The sequence below is a fragment of the Coptis chinensis genome, chromosome 8 (assembly GCF_015680905.1).
Source record: "Coptis chinensis isolate HL-2020 chromosome 8, ASM1568090v1, whole genome shotgun sequence".
Classification (NCBI taxonomy): domain Eukaryota; kingdom Viridiplantae; phylum Streptophyta; class Magnoliopsida; order Ranunculales; family Ranunculaceae; genus Coptis; species Coptis chinensis.
In genome coordinates, this window is record NC_141463.1 from 34,846,595 (window position 1) to 34,851,905 (window position 5,311).

Genomic DNA, 5,311 nt, shown 5'->3' on the forward strand with positions numbered 1-5,311 from the left:
TCAAGGGGCGGTTTGAGGCTATACCATATGTACTAAGGGGTAATATTATTACTAGACCATTGCACATTGGTCGGGATGGTACCGCCCAAACCCTAGGCCCCCATAACATAAAGGTTAAGCCACGATCGGCTGGATTGGGTTAAGCCCAGAGCCGACATGAAAGTTGCCTGAGTTAAGCTGTTATGATGTGTTGTTTTATTTGGACTTCCGGTGTTGTTGACACGTTCCTTTCGTCTTGTACATTTGTATATAAATGTGTAAATAAATAAAATAAAATAAAAATAATTGAGTTTGAATGTGATTATATCATATTCCAGTGGATGGAATTTTTAATGCCGATCATTTTGATATCTCATTGGTTCAATTTAGAGTTAAAACGAATCGAAATTCCAAGTTTGAAATTTCGAACAATTCGGGACATAAGGGGAATTTTTGGAATTCATTTGGGCTTGGGCAAAAAAAAAATGGACCTAACCCAAAAACACTGACCCGGCTACAAAAACCCACACGCGGGGCACCCACGCATCCAAACCTCTCATTTCTTCCCCCTAAAATCCGGATCTTGGTCTCCATCACACTCCCCTCGCGCACGCGACTCTCCATCAGTGAATTCAACCCGCGTACGCGGGCCAAACTCCACCAAATCAAAAATCCTTCCTCCAAAGACCATCTCCTCCACCAATCCTAGCTATTTCAACCCTCAAAATATCATCTACACCGCTTATATGGCAGCGGAAGGAGAATCACAGTTGAGAGAAATTTCGAAAACCTCTACAATTCCGGGATGTTTCACCCATTTTTCAATGAGGAAATAGCTAGTAGAGAGTGGGAATATCTACTGCATCGAATTTCAGTGGGAATATCAGCTCAGTACTCCAAAGATTTAGTGTTGAAATTTTACAACAATGGAGGTTTCCGGGGTGATGAATTTTGGATTATGGCGGATGGGTTGGAACGTGAACTCACGCTGGAGTTAATATCGAATACAGCACAGATTCCGATAAACTCTGATAGTCCGACCCTGTTATTGTCAGAGTATCCAACTACGAGGGATTTGATGTTTGACACACTTCTCGAGGGAGAGTATAATGATGGCTCGAACTGCGTGTACCAGCACTCGCTCATACGAAACCAACTAGCCGTCACTCAATGGCTGGCTTGCAACGTCATTGGCACTTCAAAGACATCTGACGTGAACAAGACATTCTTGCACCTGCTGTGGATCCTCCAGGAGAAGAAGCACACTTTCTGTATGGTCCATTTTCTGGGCCATATTCTTACCAATCGTCAAAACAAATCACTCCTCTTGTTGTACTTGTTACTCAGCTTATGCTTAATTTAGGGTTCCAGTCCGCTACTCCTTTCATTCCAACAAGGTCTTTCGAGAATTTTGAAATTTTTGAGACTTGTGTTCTGGACCACTGGGACCCAGTAGTTAGAGATGACATTGAGTGATAGATAACGCCTCCTCCTCCCCTTCACCACCCGATTGTTTTAATGAGGCTACCGCGATGCACCGAATCAACACTCCCATGGAAGCCTTGACACATGAACACTAGTATCGCGCAGGATGTTTCTTCGTCACGCGAAGAGATGATTACTTCCCAAAATGACTTCCAAAGAAGAAATCGCTAATCGCTAAGGCCGTTTCGAGAGAATGATGTTGGCAAATCAGCTTCAATTCCAAGATCAACTGCTACAGTCTATAGGCCATATTCCAGACCAGTCAGCTCAGCCAGAAGTTCGTCGTGGCCGACGACGTAGAAACCCTGGTTCATCTTCTGCTAACCCGGAGGATTCCCAGTAGCTGTTTATTTCCCTTATGCATTGCATTTTTAGTTTTCTTGTGATAAAAATATTATATATCGGTTGATTTCTCATAATTTTGTATCTCCAGACGGTTTGAATGAGAAATTATTTAAGTTATGCACTTATTGTAATTCCTACTATATTAGTTGTCCCTTGATGCATTGGGCCTACTCTCAAAGCCCAACGGTCAGAACCAAACGGACTGATTCCAACGGTCAGATGCCCAACGGTCAGAAATCAAGTTATAAATCCAACTCTCCTTTTCCACTTTCACTCATTCCCTTCTCTCCCTCTTCACAAATTCTTTTTCACAAATTCTCAATTTTTTGAACATAATGAATCAAATAGAGCGATGGGAAAAGGAGCAACGCGAATGGGCTATCACAGTATTCGTGATAACAGTGTTTTTATTATTATTCTCTTGTCACTCATGCATAACATGATCCGAACATCTAGATCTATGTAACCGCCTCTCTTTTCTGATTTTCATTTTGTATATTAGTATGATGTGTTAAATAATTCTCACACATTTGTATGGGTTACATATTAAATGGAGAAGTTCCATATTAAATATTTGTGTATATTAGTTGTTTTTTCCTCTCTAAAAAAATAATAAATAAATAAATAATAATAATAATAAAATAAATAAGTAAATAAATAAACAAACCATAACAAAGAAAGGCCATCCAAAACTCACCAAAATAATTAATTGATACATATGGTGTTCAGAGAAGATCGCGCACGCTACAAGTTACGCATAACACTTGTCACACATGCAGCTCGATTATTCTATCCATATTCTATTACTGAGTTATGATCATCATTTCTAAAATTACGTGTAAGTCTAACTACCCTCTAACTACCCTGTGAAACTTTCCTCCGTATTTTCTAACATTAAACCATCTCATTAATTGTATTTGGATATCTGACATGACAAGACTTACTGTGGATCCCCTATGATGTTGTTCATAATCACATGGGTCATTAACTATACTTGGACTCTAGATTGGTATAGACTCATAGATTGGCTATAAATCTCTTCTTTTTCAGCCATTCTTATTCAAACAATTTTCCCTATCCTTCCCTCAGTAATACTACCAATAGATCAACCACGAAAAATAACGGCAGAGAAAGACTACCTGAAAACTTTCGAAGATGGCCGGTTTTCTCCTTATTTTGACACCGAAATCATACGTCGCGGATGGACACCTCTTCTATATCATTCAGCAGCTGGTTATTCCCAAGAATTGGTTTTGATGTTCTACCAATTTAGCGGATCTGAAAATGGAAAATTCTACTTCAATGCATATGGACAACGCTCGAATTGACTAAGGAAATGATCTCCCACATACTTCAAATCCCGTGAATACCGGGGTCCCTTTTTCAAAGAGTCATCATTTGATTCCGCCAAAACTTTACTACGAGCTACCGTATCTCATGACGAAGTCGAAAATACACATCACATTGTTCTTCAACGCTCTTTTGAAACGGAATCAAAGTGTTGTGCTCCAATCGGTTGGGACACAATGTGGTAGGTACTTCACACCAATCGAAGTCACAAAGCCTCAACTTCACCTACTTTGGATTTTGCGGACTCAAAGAGATGACTTTTGTCTAATCCAACACCTCTGGAACGTAATCACCAAGAAAACAAGAAGGTCAGCACCCCTACCCACTTTAGTAACGCAGATTATGATACTTTTGCAGGTATTCGCAGTAAACATGGAAATATGGTTTAAACCTGCAATAAAGCACGAGAAACGACATGTATATGAATTCTTCCAAATCCGCACAGAAGCATCAAACTTCCGAAGCTCCTACCTCTTGAACCAGGACTCCGAATGCAACAAGTGAGATGCTCAGAGAATCAGGGCGATGAACTCTACACATAGGCGGAAAGTTGTAAAATTGCCCAAAGACCAGACCGCCACTGGACTGCACATAGGACCCACTATACGGGCCCGCAAGATTGGATGAGTCATCAATTATGGAGCATGTCAAGATAAAAATGACAAATTATTGGTGCAAAGTTGACACCTTGCATGTAATTAATTAGATTAGGTGTTAATAGTGAAAAAAAGACAAGGTGTCACTTTGTTTTAATGTGGTGGATAAAAATGAAGTAAATGTGGTTTGATGTTTCACATGGGAGGAAATGAGATGTCTCTCAAATAAAAAAGAAAACAAAACAAGGGGGGGACACTCCATTTACTCCCTTGACTTCTTTTCCTTACCTTGTATTATTTTAGTTCCTTAGTCATTCTTATTATTTAGTTTTTAGTTTTTAGTAAGAAAGCTTGTAATAGTTTTAATGGAGAAAACTTTGGTTTTCTTCTAGAGAATAAATAAAAAGCAAGTGAGTTTAGTTAATTTTTCTTCTTCCTCTTCCTCTCTCTCTTTTTGTTCTTCAAGTTTGTAATCCTTTATTCCAAGGATCATGAGCTAACTTCCCTTTTGGGGAGTTAATCCAACTCATGTGAGAGAAAATAATTATTGTTGGCTTGGTAGGTTGTTAGGAAGAACAACTAGACCTACATCCTATCCCAAAATGATAGTTGGTGTAGTGTCTAGTTAGGAATCAAGTAATGAGCTTAGAGATAAGTCATTACTTGATTCCAATTCCTAACATGTATAAGTTTAGAAATGAGCCATACATGTTAGGGATCAAGTTTTCTTCCATTAGGGCTTGTCTATGAGTCTAGGAAGAATCAAATTCACTTTTTCAAATCAACAACTAAATGTTATTTTCACATGAGGAGGATTAGCTCTCCACCTTTTCTTTGTTAAATGGTATTTTGTCTTATTTTCATATTTCGAATCTTAATATTTTTCTTTAATGTTTGTGTAAGAAATAAACCTAGTATTAATATAAACTTACTCACTAGTTCCCTAAAAGTAACAACCAAGTTGTAGATGTCATAACCTTTAGGTTGGTTCGATCCTTACTTCAACTTTACGAACGCGAAGATCGTGAGTAAGGAACTTTGAATTCGCTTTTACACCAAATTAGAGAATCAATCTTTAAACGTAGTAAAAGTGTAATATCAACTAGTGGTAAAATTTGTAACAGGTAAGAATTTTTAGCTATGTCGATCCAAAGAAGGCCTAAATTCTCGCCTAGGGTTCGGATCGTGATCAAGTAAATAAACGTGTGATTTTCTCTATTCGGAAAAACTACTCCTCTGTGTCATTTCTCACAAATCACTCATATCGAGGATTTTAGTTAGATTCTCACAGGATTGATAGTTTAAGTAGACTAACCGTGGGTTCCAGAAACTTACTGCTATGTAGAATCAATGATACTCAGTGCATGAATACTCATGAAAAGATGTAAAAACTATTGTGTACGTATTATCTTAAGTTTCTTAAAAACAAATCCTAATTCGAATGCTTAACGTGAGACTTCTAGACAATTTTCATAATTGAAAAGGAAGCAAGACTTTGTCACTAACTACCTTTACTAACAAGAAAATAGAAACTATATACAACCTACAGGTTGCCT